The 19,816-nt window shown below is 37.9% G+C and overlaps 1 protein-coding gene and 1 long non-coding RNA gene across 2 annotated transcripts in view; one reads left to right on the forward strand and one right to left on the reverse strand.

The window, feature by feature from the left end:
- elfn1a (extracellular leucine-rich repeat and fibronectin type III domain containing 1a) overlaps window positions 1-19,816 on the forward strand; it is a 66,365-nt gene that overhangs the window by 22,280 nt on the left and 24,269 nt on the right. The gene's annotated exons all lie outside the window — the stretch shown is intronic.
- LOC117958389 lies at window positions 322-19,797 on the reverse strand. The gene is made up of 3 exons (XR_004659711.1): window positions 19,531-19,797; window positions 10,060-10,063; window positions 322-332 (listed from the first exon to the last, which is right to left on the reverse strand). It is a non-coding gene; the product is annotated as an uncharacterized LOC117958389 (long non-coding RNA).

A 19,816-nucleotide genomic window follows, 5' to 3' on the forward strand; every position in this document is an offset into this window, starting at 1 on the left:
ACCATGAATCTGAGTAGCACTGAAATCATATAGATAAAATCTGATTGTCTAATAAGGGCTCCAGAGGACACTGCCAGTGCGAAGAACCCATTTTGTTTTCTGTTTTTAGCGCAATCACATTTTTGAGGGGCTTGGAGTTCTGGAAAATCATGAAAAATGGCACACATGTCATATCTGGCGAAAATTACAATGTTCTGCAGTGATTGGGCTCAGGTGTTGCCACGGCTCCATAGCACCGCCAAACGCACCCCTGGCTTGGGATGAAGACGTTTACAAAATTTAGTGGGAGAATTGTTCCTATTTTTAGGACCACAATAGAAGCTTTTTTTCTCCTTTGACAGGAAGACAGCCATTTGGGGTTCTGAGAATTTATTTTAATTTTAGAAACAACTGTTTAAGAACTTCAGGATGCACAAAACACACATTGCTGTGCACCCCAATTCAAATTATAAAGTTTTGCAAGTATTACAAGACTACACAGCAATTTAATTTGTGCATGTTTAGCAGGCTCCACAGCCTCCCTAAGTTAACTGGCTGCTGGGTGTAGCTTCACATTAATTGTCCATATTTTTTCATCTAAGTCTTTACCAGAATGTATCACAACATGTTTAACTTACTGTGCTGTACTATACCAGATTGGGGAGCAGAATAAACTGTTCGTTTTTGGCTCTGAATGATACAACTGAATTTCTATGATGTTAGTTATAATAACATGCAACACTGAAATTCTGTGGTAAATCCCTTTTACTGTGTCTTAGAGCCTCGTGAAGAGGATTAGAGAGAAAATCCACACCAGGCAGAGCTCAATCTCTGTATTGTGTCTTCATGATCTTGTGCAGCTTTGGATTTCTTTACATGCAACACTGAAGGTGCTCTGTAGTTACATAATCTTGTCTAAGATGTAGTTTAGACCTCCTCCTCCGCTGCTGCTGTCCAGCATCAGCCCTATAACACAGCCGCTCTCTATCAAGATTCCTCATTCAGTGGAGCAGTGACCACCATTGACTGAGACAATGTTCAATAGTCTGTTACATGAATTTGCTGCCTGAGCCTCTAAAAAGAGCAGTTCACTTGTTGTTGTAGGACTTTTCCATTTCTGCCTTCTCATACTGAGTGTTTACAGTGTGTCACGGCTCAGCTGGCTACTCATTGTTCTTGTAGTTCATGTGTGTTTTGCATGTGTGCCTGGAAATCTCAAAATGGCTGAAATTGTGGACAGGGTGCAATGTAAAAGAGATTGTGCATTTTGTTGAGGTGATTAAGTCATCTTAATCAATAAGCATACAGAGATTGAAAAACAATTTGGATAAAAAAGTGTCAATCCATACAAATGTAAATGGCATAATATGATAAAAATAGCAATGAATGTGCCATGATGTAACAAGTCCCCCATGAGCATTCCAAACATGACTCGCATGCGCACTTTCTGATCTGCTGTCCCAATGGTTAAGGTATGGTACATTTACGTAACTAAGGACTGAGATAAAATGCTTTCAAGGTTGCAAGAAAAGCAATGTCTTCTAAGATGCAGTTTGGTCTGGATAGTTAACGTTTAAAATACAGCAATATTGACTGTCAGTATGTAAGAACATCCATCCACTCTTCCATCCATCATCCTCCCTATGTAGACTTTGTCACTCTGTAATAGAGTCACTCAACTTCCTGCTTCGCTCCCAATGGACAGAAGCCATGATTACTACAGCTGTTAAAGGGCTTTATCACTTGAACATTGACAAATTTTGGAATTTACTAATGTTTCTACACTAAATTAGAGTTACACCTGACTGAACACTCTTCCAGAATCCTTATGTATATCCAGCCTCCTGAGTGTTCCAAAGTTCCAAACTATGTAATACATTGAAGAGCTTGTGGATAGAGCTCTGAAGTCAGAGAGGTCCAGCAAGTTTAGAAAGATGTGATGCTACAGTCCCCTGGGGTGCTTTTGCTTCTCTGCAGCTTGTTGACTAACCATGTACTCTGCAAGTGGATAAGTGACAAATAACCTAAAAACTCTGTGTCTACTCACACTGAAAGTGTTGGACTCCTGAACTTCTGCAGGTGAAATAAAACGTCTTTGTACTAAGTTCATGCAATAATGAGAACTGTTTCAGTTTAAGTTGAAAAAGTTATTCAATTATCTGTTATTATTTATTCATCCACTGCCACACAAAGGAGTCAAAACAGACAGTGCCGTACCTTCCTTAACGCTGAGGCAAGAGTCAATCATAGCTCTAAGCACAGGACATCTCTGCTTGTCCTGTCTCCACTGAGCTCCATCAATTCATTACAGTGATTGATGTGTGTCAAGTAGTGGGAACAAGTCAAATGATTTACACCAGTCATTTGCTTCCTTACAGTTTGGCAGTTTAACGGGTCCATGTAAAGGAAAAGATAGGCAGAAGTAAAGTGTTGCTCAGTTCTGTTGGAGGAGACAGGCCTCTTCCCACAGTTCAGCTGTTATAGTCATTGAACTGACAGTCAGTTGTTTTCTTCCTCAAAGAAGCTGTGTCTGCCTTGTGTATCAAATGTTTAATTTATGAAACATTGCTTCTTGTACAAAATTCTTCTGAATATGTTGCCTGTTTGCTCTGCGAGGTGTTTTGTCTTGTGTTGGTTTGTAGGGAAGGCTTCTTTTTTTTAACTAGCACAGAGAGACAAGTGTTCTAACAATTTGAACTGTCATTTAGTACAATATACCGCACTGCACAATGGATTTGGTTTCAGGCGAGCTTGTGTTGGTCTATGAAGGAGGCACAGTTAAACACAACTTTTAACAGCCATGTTACACAGGTTTGGATGACTTGACGATATACTTTGAGGCGATAGAGATTTTGTCAGATTTTCTTTACTATTTCTACCAAGGTAACAACTCCTGAATATCGCTTTGTTTCCATTGCATGACTTGATGCAAATCAGTGAAGACTAATTAATAGCAATGTTTCCTTTAATGGATTTTTGCATCGATGTAGAGATTACGTGATTAACCGACTTGATGGAAAGAAAATTAATCAGCAACTATTGTGGTAAATGATTTAGCCATTTTTCATGATTCATTTTCTATTTAAAAGTTTTTCGTTGTTTATTTATAATAATAACTTAATATCTTTGCTTTTTTGCACTTTATTATACAACATTTTAAGGAAAAAAATTCAAGGAAAAATTCACGGAAAAAAATATTGATTATTACGGCAGCCCTGTGTCAATGTCACAAAACCTTGATTGGTACAGACATTAAGACATTTTATTTTATCCATTGATGGTTTTTCGAACAGTTTTTCTAGGATATTTACTAAATATTTTAAATGTAATAGTGATACAGATATGAAATCCTCTTCTACTGTGTTGACGTTTTGTCTGCTTGCAGTATTTCATAACATTTAAAATCCCATAATGCTCAATCTTCAAGGGGACATACGCTCATCATTAGTTTAGTTGGTAAATGATAGGATTATTTACTGATTACACAAACAAAACATCCTGAAATGAAAGCCACCAAATGGGCGGCCATTTAGCAAGCCTTTTGTGGAAGCATTATTCTAAAGAATCCATTAAGTACAACAATATAGATTAAAAATACCATTTAAACGTTGCAATGGTGATGATAGTCACAAATCGTAACTGTAGTCAGAGCCCTTTAATGGGGCTCTATGCCACTTACCCCTGAAAATCTCCTCAGTGAAATTTGCATATGTTCAGCCATTCAGGATGATCCAACTTAGTCCTATAGGAGTAGCCATTCCACTTCTCTTACAGTAGGCTTGTGTGGTAAAGTGCAATTTTTGCGCCCTGTGCCCTGAAACAGCAACAATTATCTTTGAAGTTGCCCCAATGCAACTATCATGTTGTAACCCTCATATAACAGGTCAGCACGACTGGTCTGCCACCCTCCGTCTATCCTGAAAGGTTTAATATAAAAGCCTGTATATAGCGTGACTGACAATAGTCAACTGCCTTACAAGTCAGGCAGGAACAATCCAACACTTCCCGCCTCTGATAGGAAGTTGATAGGTGGGCAGTGATTCAATTAGTTTCTACAGTACAACATACCTAAAACAGACGGCTATAGTTTTTCTGATATTTTATATAATAATGTACCTTGTTTTGAATTTCATCAACAGCACCTAGCAACACCTACTGTCACTGGAGTTACTGGGCAGATGAGTCAAAAATAAATCCACCCACATAACTCTTTCTAACATCATTGTATCTTTATTAACTCCACAAGACTTAAAGTTAGGAAAGAGTACTTTTCCTCAACACATGACAGAGCTTGCTTTTTTACTCCTGTCTTCAATCTTTGTGCTATACTAACATATACCCGATCATACTGTAGCAGAATGGCTAAAAAGGGCACTGTGATGCTATTAGCTTGTAGTAAAGAGAATTCACAGTTAATGCTGAGTTAAACAGTATGAAAATTACATGAAAACAAAATTCTGACTGCAAGGATCAACTCTGGTCCCGGATTGGTACCTAAAAAAAATGTTTCCTTAGCCACACGTTTTTCCCCATTCTGAATGTGTGTGTGTGTGTGTGTGTACAATATAAGGCATAACACTTTCTTGGAAAACAATGCAATATTTTACTCAAGAGTGTTTTACTGATATTAATGTTTGGTAGTGTTTTAAAGAGTCCCAATTTACAGATTACTCTCTCATGTAACATTTCAAAAATTGAGGTTACATGGGATCATACTGTAAATTGAACAGTGGATTTTTTACAACCCCCGAGCGAGGAAAGAAAGTTCATTACATCATGTTTTTATTGCTTCAGTGATCCTGCATTAGTCGTCGTCATAGGACTGAAAGATTAACAGCTTTGATACCACCTGAAGAATGATTCACTTTGCACTAGGCAACGTAACATTAAATCTATATTGGTAGGCCTGGAGGTATCACAGGTGTTTCATAAAAAAAGTGTAATGTGTATCCTCAATACACTGCTCTGGATAATGAGTCTGTGGTGGCAAAGGCTACAATCTGTAGTAAAGTACACTTTGTTTTTCAGTCCTACCGAGGTCCTCTGGATCGGATGGCTCTGGATATTTTGGCAAACTTCTTGTAGAACGATGATGTAAGCATACAGGCTTTTAGGTGGCTGGTGTGCAGCGAGGCAGAATGACATACAGTATAGCAAGGAGGCATGAGAAATGTGCGGCAAATCACACTTAGGTGAACACAATCTCTGCCTTGGCTTTTAGGTTTCATAAATAACACAGCATGGGCAAAAAGAAACATTTGGATTCCCGGAAGCAAAGACGGATACCTTTTAAATTCCACTTTTAAGTGCACTTGTTTAAAAAAGGCATGTTATACTTATTGACTAAAGCTAAGTTTGTCACTACACCATAGTAAAGAATTTAAGAGTGTAAACATTTATGGCCAGAGTAGTCTGAAAATACAACTTAACTGCACAACTTCAACCTAGAAAACACTCGTCTATTTGAAAACACAACATAAAACCAACCCAAGAGTAGCAGTTGGTCCACAGTTCAAACAAACTGTAGATAAAGCCAGATTACTTCACAATGTGTTTATTTAGATGAACTGACCAACTATCAATTGAGCATTTGTTGTAAATAATAATTAGTCACACATTCTTTGAACTCTTTTAGTCTATTCTGATATCTTACTACTGCATCATGAGACGTATATAGTGTGTTTCATGTGATATAATAGTGTGAAAAACAGTGTGAATGTGCAAAACTATTCAGTGTCTGGATTTTAGGTATTGTTAGAAACTGAGTGAGGTAATGTGTGTGATAAGAAGATTAAAATTGGGTTTTGGTGTTTCAGATTTTTGGGATATTCCAAAAATATGCTTGTTACAGCCATTTCTAAAAACAAATAAATAATAGTGCACCCTCAGTTGTCAGGTAAAACATTGTTTTATTCAGTCTTTTCTTACTGAAGAGGGAGGAGCAGTTAACTTAAAGTGCATTAAAGTGTGTGCAACGAATGTGCCAGAAGAGAAACACTACGTGTATGCCTTCAATACCTCATAATGTTACCCTTCAATGAGCCTGACAGACGAGCGAAGAGTTGACTTTAAAGGGCAGCGACACTGAAAAAAAACCATGAGACGGTCACAATAGCAGAGTTCCAAGAAATACAAGTAATCCAGAAAATCAAAAAAAAAAAAAAAAACAGAGACACAGAGACACCCCAAAGTAGTTTGGGAAAATTAGGAATCAATGAAAACGTTCATTCACAATCATTTAAATTTAGAACAAGCAATGCTGACTTTTTTTTTTTCTGCAAGCATCAGTATCACTTTTAGGACTATGTTTCATACATCATGCCCCAAATGGGTCTGGATTAGATGCAGAAGTGAAAAAGGGGAGAAAGAGAGACAAATGAGGAGAGAGACAGAGAGAAAAATAAGACTGGAGGTTTTTCTGCCTCAGAGATTTTGTGTGATAGATGGTGGTTGTAGAAGGCTGTGAAAAGATAATTTTTACTAATGGGGTGTTCAGGAGAATGTTTAATTTATTCTCATACTTTACTAATGCGACCGTGGAGTAATATCGAGCGCCTGTGCTTTTCAGGAGAGCTCTGAGAGGTTTACATTGTAGGGACATTGTTAGTGGTGCTTCCAAAACCATTAATGCTGGTACAGAAGAGGCAGCTGCAGCTGAGAGGCTGTTATGAAGTGTAGCTTTAAAGCAGCCATGGGCCATGTTAGGTCCACAGACCTGATACTTTAATTTTTCCCATGAACACATCTCCAGTAATGTGTTTCTCTATGGTAGTTTCTTGTTCTTAGCTGTACTTTGACCTTCTTAGCCCAAAGACATAAAACAGTCTTTGGCTGCCTTTCAACATGTCAATTTAGCATACTACACAGATGTGCGGTTTTATCTAAGTAAGGAAAGCCCAAACAAACTAACTATATAACTTACAATGGAAAATGCACTCATAAATATGTTAGCCTTTCTTAAAAGGATTACTCCACTGATTTAGCATTGCACTCCTATAACACTGTCAGACTCAAGATGGACAGTTTTTTTTTTAAGTATTTAAATTGATGCAGCAGAACCCGAGACATTGTCTTTTTTATTTTATACCATCAACAAGAGCAATCTATCATGTGAACTGTTTGGCAGGAAGTTTTGTGTTCTTGTAGGTCCCCATTACTCATAGTAAGAAGCTGATTGAGAAGATAGTAGGGGCCTTTAAAGGGGCATTCATTTATACATGTAATGTGTTATAGCATGATTGGACTATAATATGCTTGCAGTTTTGATGCGTTTGATAAGACCATAATCCAATTATTCATACTTTTCCAAATTAGATTTTTGGTTATCAAAATGTATTTTCTAAGTCGTTGTCAATAAATAGAGCTCATTAACCACTTAAGTTTTCTATTTCTACAATAAAGCAATGAGCAGGCCATCAACCATCTTACTATTGATCTTAGGCAAAAAAATATATGGGAGAGCAGTGTTTTTATTGCAGTATTTAGCATTGTGATGTACAACTTAATCACTAAACATTTCTGTTGGCTCTTGGTCACTTATTCATGGAGTATGACTTTATTTTTGTGTCAGTTACCATCACTGGTGTTGCCTGTGCCAGAGTTTCTGTATAAGACATCAGGCATTACCAGCAAGATAGTTTACCTTTCCTCTTCAAATAAAAAATAAAACATTCACAGGCTCTCGTCAATGAGTATGCTTCCTTTTTCGCAGTGATACGGTTGGTGGAAGTAGTTCAGTAGAAAGAAAATAGTTCCTTTATGAAACTCCTCATAACCAGGTCTGTGGATTGTCTTGTGTAACCGGGTCATAATATCAGTAAAGGGATACTGCTGTTGAATTTTTCAAATGTTTTTTTGGCACTTTGAGCACCACAAGCCAGGTGCCATCTCGTTCCATTATATTTGAGAGAAAGCAGACATCTCTATGTCTGATATCTCTAACACTGGGCAACTCACACCAAAACACTCCAGATTGATAAATAGCACGACAGGTAAGAGGAAAATTAATTTTGAGGTGAACTGTCCCATTAAAGGCTTAAAACTATGCATAAGAGCTGAAATTATGCTTATTAACAAAGGGAACCAAAGTTATAGTGAAAAACATGTTTAGTAATGTTTCAAAAAAAACTAAAAGTTGCATGGTCATGTTAGAAATGGAGCTGCATTGGGCCAACTTCCTGTTATAGTTAACAGGTGGAGGAACATGCACACTGGGCAAGAAATGTGTCATAGGTGACCAGCCCGGAGGAGTTCTGGAAGCAAAGAGAGAAAGCCCAGGAACACAGCCAGCACAAACAGATGTTGGAAAAGGCACAAAAAGTCCAGCACAAGCCAGGTGCTGGATGGCAGAATAAAAATGCACGAATGTGGGGGTGCACGCATAGCTCAGTTGTTGAAGCGGGCGCCCACGTATAGAGGTTTACTCCTTGACGCAGCAAGACGGGGTTAGACTCAGACCTGCGGCCCTTTGATGCATGTCATTACCCCCTTTCTTCCCTTTCTTTTCTTCAGCTGTCCTGTCAAACAAAGGCCTAAAAATGCCCAAAGAATACTAATTTAAAATAAAATAATCTGCCACAGTAAACCATGTCATGGCAAAAGAGGAATGGAGACATTAGCTCACAAAGTGAGCATGAAGGATGAAGAATGAAATGCGACTTGAATTCAAAATAGATCCTTAATGCAACTTTTATGTTGCAGACATGGGCCAAAAGTTGAGTGAGTTGTGATCAAATTATACCATCAGACAGTTCAGAGTGACTTTTTGATTGTTTCAGACATTTTTTCCAGCAGTATGTACATGTAGAGAATACAATGTATGTTCCCAGCAACAAGAAGTCTCCCAGTGAGCAATCTAGAAAGTAAAGTCAAAAGTGCCATTTGAGAACTAGTCAAGCAGGTTTTGTGTAGTGCTCCACACTAAAGGCTCAATCAATTTAAATACAGTGTGCCTGACGGAAATACGGCATGCACAACTACCAAAGATAAACGCAGGATTGCAACACAGCTAATGATGAACTGGTGTGCACAGATGTTTTGTGTGATTAAAGGACATGCCAGAAGTTTTTGTTTAACAAAAGAAGCTGAAAGATAAGTGGAAAAGGCGTACATGATGTTCCCCACTGAGACATCAGCCCAGCTATCTGAAGCAGTCATCTCATCCCGTGATGCAGCTAGTCAATTTTGGCATATCCCACTGCATTAAAGCAGCCTAGAGTGCAAGCTGCTCAATGATGCTGCATGACATGTGTTATTTTTATTACCACTGTGATATGAACATCTGTGATTAGCACAAAAAGCGGGCTGATATTCAGAGGAGTAAATCAAAGTGCTGGTAAACAAATAGCTTAAACACTTGTGGATGTCACTGTGTTGATAATCAAAATAAGCAGCTTATTTTATTAGTTTGACGGATGCAGCTATCTTTAAAAAGTCAGTTTGGCACATTCACTGCATGGCCACCTGAGAATCTACATTCAAATTACTTTTAAACTACAAACTAAGATCAGTTCTAACATAGGTTGGTAGGGTGTCCAAGGTCAAGGTATGCAAAACGTCTGTTCCACCTTTGTTCACTACCACTGAAATCTCATTAGATAGTAAAACCTCTTGAGGGAAAACCAAATCAGGAAGAGATGAGAGAAGGAGGCAAGCAGGGGGAAACTGGGTCTGTGTCTGTGCTTCAGCATTAGTGATGAGACATTAGCCTCAATGTACGTGAATCCCTCAGATAACCCAAATAAGTAAGGAGCCGATAGAGAATTAGAGATGTTGCAATTGTATTCAATGTCAAACATTTGTAACCAACTACATGCTGGTGAGAAATCAAAGATTAGAGAATATGTTACCAGTACATCCACATATTGTATAGGTATACAAGTGTTTGATGTGTGTGTTAGAGAAAGATACATTTTGCTTGTTTATTGCTGATAATTTGTTGAATGTCATCCCACTGTGTTTTAATGACACTTATGATGTCTTAGTGACTTGACAAAGGAACCTTAAGAAACTGAATAAAAACATCTACACGCAGCGAGCCCGGGTTTGACTCTAATCTGCGACCCTTTGCTGCATGTCAACACCTCTCTCTCTCCCCTTTCATTTATTCACCTGCCCTGTCATATGGCCTAAAATGCCAAAAAATAATCTTTAAAGGTCCTATGACATGGTGCTCTTTGGATGCTTTTATATAAACCGTAGTGGTCCCCTAATTCCATATCTGAAGTCTCTTTCCCTAAATTCAGCCTTGGTGGAGAATTACAGCCTCTAGAGCCAGTCCCACAATGAGCTTTCCTTAGTATGTGCCATATCTGAGTCTGTAGCTTTTGAGGAGGAGAGAAGAGGGGTCAAGGTGAAGGTTCGGGGTGTGGCCTTGACCACTTCCCACTGTGTTCGTTTGAAAGCCATGATGTCGCTTTCTCGTGGGTTCTCTGGGCAGGCAAAGCAGAGAAAGGGGAGGTAACCTTGCCTCTTAGGACCTCATAAGGAGCAAGATTCCAGATCGGCCTATCTGAGCTTTTTAATTTTCTCATAGTCAGAACAGGATACCCAGGGCACGGTTTACACCTATCGCCATTTCTAGCCCTTGGAGAACCATAGGCAGGCTGGGGGAACTCATATTAATGTCAGAAAACATCTATTTAGTGAAACTTTCATGCCATGGGATCTTTAAAAAAAGCATCTACAGCTAAAAAAGCTCCTTTATAAGATGTAACTTATTTGGTATGTAGTAATATTTGAACTTCAACTTTAGTTAAACCACATACAGCTACATGCAACTGTAAACCTTGAGATAGGGCGTGTATGTTGTCTGTGTGCCCCTTTAGAATCTGTGATTTTAATCATTTAACCAAGAGACACCAGGTGAATTTATTTTTGTTTGTGTTTATGTTATATGAGACAGGTGATCCATCTCAGTGAACAGCATGTCATTTTTTATTTAAATCAAAGAACTGTTATTGCATGCTGATGAAGCTGAAACTTTAGCAGCCATTCCACTAATAAACTAGGATTGCGAAGGCTTTGAATTTGAAAGCAATACTTTTTTGTGCTTAAGGTATTTGTCAGTGAACACATAGAGCTTTTCCCAATTTATTATTGTGCCATGATTAATTCATTTAACCTAATTATAGCAAATAATAAATAAAAACAGTATAATAGAGTAAAGCCAGAAAGTGATGTATAAAAAAACTTTGGATTTTTCTATTGAGTCAAAAGAATGAAGACGAGTAAGTAAACATTTCTACTGTTTAAGAAAGTGTCTCATTTTGGCTTAAAAAAAGACTTGTTTCTAAAACTAAAAACCCAAATGCAGCTTTTTGATGAGTTGCTAAATATGCAGATCAAAAGATCTTTATTTAAGATATTTCTAGTGTGGAACAGACTCTATTACATTACCCATAATAGATGAAAGATCTATTCTAAAAGGAACCCTTTTTCGAGAATTAGAAAACACTTTAGTTTAATCACCAGTCAGCACAAGTTTCCAGTGGCGTTAAGTTTGCTCAATTATATTGAACCCAAATAGTGTGAGAATATTTTACCTACAAAATACAATTAGCGCATCATTAGCATTACAAGAAAGCCGAGGGTTAGGCATATGTTGGTCTATATCAGATAGTGTCAATTATTTGTATTTCAGATATAGAGTATAGCGGATACACTCATCAGTCAGGTCACTAAATAAGCCTCAGTAAGATTTAGTTTGTATGTCGGTATTAGTTCACACTCGCAGTAACCGGGTAAGATTGAAAAATAATGGCAACAAAATTAATAGCAAGCACTTAATGACAATCTCTGAAAAACAGAACGTAGGCTACATTTAATGGTGCAACAATACAAAGTAAATACAAAAGTATATGAACTTGATGTGCTATATTAACTTCCAAAATATGTTTGAGTAGTTGAATACATTATGCTTGAAAAACTGAGTGAATAATTTTGAGCAACGAGTTGGCATCTTTACCGAATTTAATAACAAGTTCAATCCTTGGATGACTCAGATACTGTTTTACGACTGTACACAATGCACTTTTATGTACCGTGTATCAATTCATTTCTCCATTGCAGCAGAATGCACAATGCATAGGCTTGAACCAACTGCTTGGCTTAAGTCTTGACACTGTAGCTTCATCAGACCCCAAAGTGCATAACCAGCTCCACTCAAACACTTTAATGAATCAACTCTGACAAGACCCATCAATACAAAGACACTGAATAATGCCTTTAGTGCAGACACTTAACTTGTTACCCTATCCATTCTATAAGTGCTGATTGAGGAAATGGAGGAAATAGCTGCAGTGAACAGGTTGTTCTCATTTATGGCATCGGCCTCAAATACAATTATGAGTAATATAATTAGTTTGTTTAAAGTGATGTGTTATTTACAGTTATTTACAGTGAATGAAACAGTGCAACATAAAATGCTTTTGCAAAACTCATTTTGAGATTTTTTTGTCTCTAAGGTACACTGTAAACCGAACCATGAATTGTTACTGTACACCAGTTTTTTTACCAGATCTCTCACAGACAACAATACCTGTACATGCTTGTTTCTCAAGTTACTTTCTACTCTTTGTATTATAGATGATGTCTGTTCATTTTCCCTTTTTAATTATTCATTTTAGTCGAAGGAGGCAATCAAATTAATCATCACTCATATTGCAGGAATCAATGGCCAAAAACATCTGAGGGCATTTTCTATATAGAATTTAACTTTGAAGTATTTTACACATTTGTTTTAAAATTTCTGAAATAGAAAGCAAAAGCAGGTTTCTTTTAGCCAAGAGGTTGCTGCTGAGTCATCACAATTCATCCTCACAGCCATTGACATTGGTGTCTTAGCGGCTGCAGAGTAAAGGCAGAGGGTTGTCTGTGATTTATTGAGTAGGCCTATTGCAGAGGGAAGCAGGGAGAATAAAATGCTCTCACCTGTGAAGTAAGACCCGCTGTGGTCAGGAGAGATTTTCCGAGGCTTCGCTACTCACATTACTGTAAAAAGAGCCAGTGAGGTCTGAATGATTCCATATTCATGAGTGGATAAATGAACAGTCGCAGGAATCGTGTCTGCAGAGCCAAATTGATTGTTAACATTTGCCAGTGTAGAATATATGAATGGGCAAGAGCAAGCGTGCAGAAGGTTGGAGCTTGGACCACTTTCTAATGAACTTAAAAGGAAATGTGTACAGAAGTCTGCATCATCTCTCTTCTGCACATTTAGTTGAGTGGCTTGGACGTTCCCTCGTAAACTGCTTGAGCGCACTCTCAGTGTGTGGGCACTCTGCACACTTTGACTGCCCTGGTTTGTGGCCTTGCATGTCTCCGTGTTAACATATGTACAGTGCAGCTCTATGGACCCTACAATCCAACTCCCCTGTGCACGAGCTGCTTGAGTTGAATAAGGTGAAATTACTTATATTTGTTATGCCAGATCATGTCCAAGATAAGCATCACCCACCAGAAACGGTAGGGTGTCTTACTCAGTTGTACATAGTGAATGGTTCAATCAGGACTGGTTTAGGGATTACATCAATTTAAACATGAGGATTTTACAGCACTCTGTCATCTTGACAAACTCTGCAAACAAGTTTTGTCTGCCTTAAGGCTGCTCATCAGCTATGCAGCAAATCCAGGTTTTTACATATCACAGTCCTCCAAGTCTCCTCTGATCTCAACAATTAAACTGCAAGCTCCTTTTTTATGGTGAGCTTATACCTGTTGTCCTTTACACAGTGAATCATGCCTTTAAAGCTATCCACATAACCTGACTGATCACAACTAACTGACTATTTAAATTTTAGAATATAAAATATAATGTGAACTGAAAATAAGTCCTTTCAATATAAAGAGGTCATCTTACTGAAATGTTGAAATAACCATGTTTGAAGAAAAGGAAAACTGATATTTTAAACCATTTAAAATGTTGAATGGTGATATCAATTAGAACAAGTGAACTGTGGGATGCTTGATACTGGCTTTGCAAGCCTCAGAATCACAGTTTGAATTCAGGTCTCATGATGGCACTGATGATTGGACTAATTTTAAATTAATTCCAGAGCTGTTGCTGAGATTTTGCTCCGCTGTAGGTCTTAATTTAATCGTGGCAGCAGTGCTCGAGATATTCTGCCGCTGCTTCTTGATGTGATCTTAACTTGGAAGCTGCTGGACAAGAGCATTACTGCAACATCAGTGTTTCATGCACCATATGTTTTTTCTCAGATGCCTTTAACGTTCCCTCATGAGAAAATCAGAGAACATGCCAAACGTTCAGAGATACTGAAACTCATTAGGGCTGAAAAAGAAAACAGTGTGCGCTTTACAAGAATTCATGCATCTCTAATGAAATTTCACAATGTATCGTGAATCCTTTCTTTTCCTGAAAAGAGCCTCCTTGCATTAGTCTCTCTTTCAATGTGCACTTGTTCATAACTGTTCTTTTCAGTCAATCCCAGAATACCAGCACACAATGCCCTCTTCAGCTTGTCCTGCCCTGAAGAAAATCTGCTATAAACATTAAAGGCAGTGGAGTAAAACCACGCAGATCCCCTGTTATACTTGTGATCCTTTCATTCCACCTCACTTATTCCAGATAATAACAAATTACAGCCCGTGTCGCTCAAGAGATCTGACTTTAATCGAGAATAAAAGTCATTACGCTGCTTCACAAGATGTTCCTGATGAACAATCCTGGAGAGCAAAAGCGGACATGGGAGTGCATGTCTTTGTTACATGCGTGTGTGCAAGGCCACTTTTGGTCACAGAGTGCCATTCTGTTACTATTCATTACTATTCAGAGCTCGCCTGGAAGGAAAAAAGAAGAATCCACTGTACGAGGCAAGGAACAGACATTAAATGAATGATTTCTCATGCAAAACAAAACAGCCCCAGAGTTACTTAATAGGTTTTCTACATTTAACCCGGGGTCTAGTCTGTTCACAGAGCACAGAAATGGCTTAAACAAAAGATTGTGAATGCACTTCTGAAATAAAATGTCAACAACAGGGTTTTCCTTAATGTGGCAAAGGTTAAGTGCCCAGCTTCCTCATGTTAAAACAACACAAGAGGCATCGCAGTTAGAGTGCCAGGTTTTTAAAGAGATTATTATATAATAAAATAATGACAGAAAGTACTGTACTTTACATTTTGAATATGATGATGAACACATAATCAAAAAATCTAAAATTCTAGCAGAATGTGAAATAAATTTAAGTTTTCTTGAAGGAACATAGTGGTTGATATTATTTACTTGGTGAATTTCTTGCAAATTCAGGGTAATGTTATTTTTCTTCTTGGCTGAAAGAAAGGCGAGTTTTTTTCTATTTCCTATTTTAAGTTCATAATTGGATTTGATTTCCTGTTTGTGATTTTTATTATATGTAAACAATACCAAATAGTAGCATCAGAAGATAATTTCCATGTGTTTTTTTTGGCACATATGGAGGAGATAGGGTGGAAGGGTTAGAAGATATTGCAGTGAACGAGCCCTTGAGCATAGAGCTATTGTTTGTGCATCACAATTTTGTTAAATTTCCAATAAATACATTATTTTGAGTAATATTTATTTTTTAAAGGTAAAAAAGTTGGTCCAAAGAACATTTTGTAGGAATTGTCTTAGAGTCCCTTCATTAATTCTTATTTAGAAAAGGAGGACAACACATCTGACAATAGTATAATTACTAAACTGATAATCAAGCATTGGTACAGTATCATTAGGTGAACTATTAGCAGAATCACACAATTGAAATCCCAAATAAATTGCATGTAACTCTTGTAGGAGCTTGTAAGATTGTTAAACCACACTGTGCCTCGATCCATCTATTTTATTTAAATTGTATATAAAGTAGCACATACAATTTAACTTGAGATATCTTAGATTTTAACATTTACATGACAAAGTGGAAGTTTCATGCAGTAGTGGTTTTAAAAGATTTAAGCAAATCTCAGTAAATAAATGTCTTAAAATGTGTCATGGTTAATTTTTTAGTTTCAGTGGACCAAAACCTCTCACACATGCTAGTAGTGCAGTCATTTTGTACCTTAGCAGTTAAGTCTATAACCAGTCATGTTATATTTTTCTGTCAAGCCATTACATCATTATGTGTGCTCTAGAAAGCATGCCATGCTAGTTAAATATTGAATGAGTGAAGGAATAGCACACCGGTATCTTGCTTTCATGAAGCTATCAGGAAACCCATTCTGTCTCCAAATGTGTTTTTTACCGTCAATAGCATTTTCTACGGTTGAGGGTTCGGTAAGTATTACTGCACGTCTATTTTTAGAAAGGCAATTTCAAAGTTTACTGTGTGCATACGCATGCACATGGCCAAGTTAGATGGAAGTATTCTTCTGTTTGTGTGTGCACTTGTGTGTGTTTGCGCGTGCGTGTGTGTTTGTGAGTGTGAGTGTGAGTGTGAGTGTGTGTGAGTGTGTGTGTGTGTGTGTGTGTGTGTGTATATGTGTGTGTGTGTGTGTCTGTGTGCGTGCGTGCGTGCGTGCGTGCGTGTGTGTGTGTGTGTGTGTGTGTTACTTTGCTTATGGCTTGTTGTTTGTGGGTTCAACAGGCAGCGCAAACTCTTTTATTCTCCACAGGGGAAACTAGCTGTGTTGCTCTCCACTTCCATACCTTCAGGCTTAACTGAGAATGAGTCACTCAGATGTAAAACCAGTAACTGAACGTCTTGAGTATAACTGTAGCAAAAATGTAAATCTAATAACTTATCCCCCGGTTCAGTTATCTCTTGGTCAGTTTGAAGCACCTGTATTTTGCTATCCCAACACAACCCCAGTTAGTTATTCATTTTGTTATAGAGAAACTGTTTTTTTTTTTATTTAATGTTGTTGGTAATGATTATATGATTCTACATCAGTTGCCCTTTCAAAGACCAGCAATAGTTTTAGCCAGTCTGCTCTGACAGAAGTTTACCGCGCAAGGAGCATAAAATGGTTATGTTATTGCAAAGCGACACTCTTGTGACATTTTCACACTTTTTTCACTAAGATGTATTTCTGTTTGGCCACTGGCCAATGGAAGCTAAGACATAATATAACAAGGCAATATAAACTACTTCAGCACACTAATCTCTTCAGTGAGGAAGGGGCACAATGTATCTGTGCACACACAGATGTTTTGACTCTTTTAGATGAGGGGGGTACACATAATTTGACTTGGGGCTACTTCTTTTCTGTATATTTTAACTTCTCATATTTCAAATAGACTGCACCCAGCCAGTCTTCCAAACTAGATTTTTTCGTAAAGCATCCACTTATGATAGCACGGATCAAATGAAATTATCTCAAACATCCTTTCTACACAATAACTAAATATTGGTACACTGCGACAGTAGTCATCTCATAGAAAGTTGACATTGGACAGAGTAAATTGGCAGTGATTTAAATTCTGAACAGTTGCGTCAAGCTGTGCATCCCAACCAGCTATTTTTGTCCTCATATCAATGTGTGCTGCTCTGCACGTCAGCAGCTGGGCAGAATCAGTCAGACTGGTGCCAGTGCTCAACCTTTCAATGGTCTGGGTCAGCATCCTGGAGATGTGCCAGAAACTCCAGCTCCTGAAGACCATATGGGGTCTGTTTCTCCTCAGCATCTCCACTCTTCCCCCCACCCTGCACTGTTCCTCCAAGGCTGCAACCTGACCCATCGTCACATACATCATGTCTTATGAAAACCAACACATCGGAGTAGAGTCGTTGGATAAGTCTGTGTTCAAAAGAGCGAGCATGGTGGATGGATACTGCTCTATTAAATATTCCCTTTTTAGTGTCTCTACAAGAAAACAAGTTCCACATAGTGTTACAAAATAAGGTGTTGCATACATTATTTTAGTAAAACTATTTTAATGAGGTGAATTCACATAACAATAGACTCCCTCTAACTGTAACCTGAACATAGATGCTACATCAAGCAGCATCTACATAATCATTACCAAAATCTTACTGTGCACATAGGACACATTGTTTATCTTCAAAGCTTCTCTGTGCCAACTTCATGGTGGACGCCAATGTGACAAACCTATCTTTATCTGATGCACAACAACATACATGAAAAATAATCACAAAAATATAAATAACTGTTTCCTTTTTGGAGCTACTTTGAACATGTGTGAATTTGTTTATAGGGGAAATCTGGTCTGTTAAAACCCAATTTGGGGGGGGGGGGGCATTAAAGGACAGCTGCAGGACTGACCCTGCCAAGGACAGAGAGCTTCCCATGCCTGTTCAATGCCGTAAAATGGGTCATTGAACAGCTAAATGGAGTCATTATGATGAGTAATTAAAAAAATACTGCTGAAGACTCCCAAACTCGCCTTTTCTCTTGGTTCCGCTTCTTTTTGTGTTGTCACGGGCCTTTGCTGAAAGGCAGCTGTCTTGGGCCACTTAAACTATCACCCCTTTCACTGGGATAGAAATAGCAGCCTTAGCAGCTAATGGAATTGCATGATCTATTGTCCTCTCATTTACTGAAAATGATTTCCATAACTGATTGTTGGAGATTATATTTTGCTGGTGCTTTTCATCTGATACAGCGTGTCGAACTCAAAGGGTTGAGAACACAGAATTGTTTAATTAAAGCAAGTAGAGTAGTATGAACAATGATTGTGTAATCTGGAGCTTATCTTGTGCAGATATTAATATGTACCAGCATGTAGGTGGGAAAATTTCTGCTTGGCATCGCTGCATCAAGACTTGATAAACAGAATCAAAAAAGCAAGAATGAAACATGCATAGAAGGTGAGGAAGTCATGTTTCATTTCTATTTCACTAATGTGGTGAATACAAAACATCCATTCAATTTTATTTTATTTACAGTATCTAATCATAACAACAATTACATTTCGAGACACTTCACAGAGATAGTAGGTCTAGACCACAATCTATGATTTATAAAGTTTCATTGGTAATTAATCTGTCTCTCTTTAGCACAAAGCTTATGTTTCTCTTTGATTTCAACTTCCAAAACAAAATGCGTTAAGTTGTGCCCATGCAGCCTTCCCCGGGCAATGTGTCCTGCCCATTCTCATTTACTTTACAAGAAGTCATTAAGATGATGGGTGGGGGCGGGACACTGATGTTTGATTAATTCATAAAACTAACACTGGCAAGATAGAGCACTGAAACAAAGGATTTCATGAGCTTCTGCTTGCTAGATAAGGTTAATGAGGTGGTTTAGATATGTTTAAAAAGAAGTAAAGAAAACGCTGCTAAATTTATTTCAGAGCCTACAATGATAAAGAAGGTTATCCTTTGAAGAAGCAGCTTTTTATTACATGCTCCATTAAGACAGGGCTCCATGGAACGATCCAACATAAAAGTGTTAAAGTAATACTTTGCAGTTTTTTAACCAACTTTATATCATGTTAGTATTAAATGAATTATGTTAAACATCCCTCCATCTTAGTGTCCAGATCTCTCTACTCATGGTCCAGAAAAAAAACTTCCAAGTGATGAGTTTTGCGTCTAATGCTGTTTTGCTGTAACTACAGACCGTACTTTGCATACAGACACAAAGAGTTTAAAGCGGATCGAGAGAGAAAGCCACTTAATGTTTTCAGAAACATATTTCAGCTTACAGTTTAACTGTTATACGAGATTGTTTGTTACCAGCCGGCCGTCATTCTGTCATTTAATCGGACGAGCTTGCATTGCATCACCCACCAGCGGGAGCATTTATTGGTCCGGTGCAGCGCAGTGCATTCTGGTAGTTGTAGGTTTTCTACCTTTTGTGCAAAAGGGAATATCACAGTTGTTTTTTTTCTTCACTGTTTCTCTGTTCATTTAGCACCAATTTCAAAAATGTTGCACCGTTCTATTGCATAGACAGTCTA

This window comes from Etheostoma cragini, chromosome 15, assembly GCF_013103735.1.
Source record: "Etheostoma cragini isolate CJK2018 chromosome 15, CSU_Ecrag_1.0, whole genome shotgun sequence".
Lineage (NCBI taxonomy): Eukaryota > Metazoa > Chordata > Actinopteri > Perciformes > Percidae > Etheostoma > Etheostoma cragini.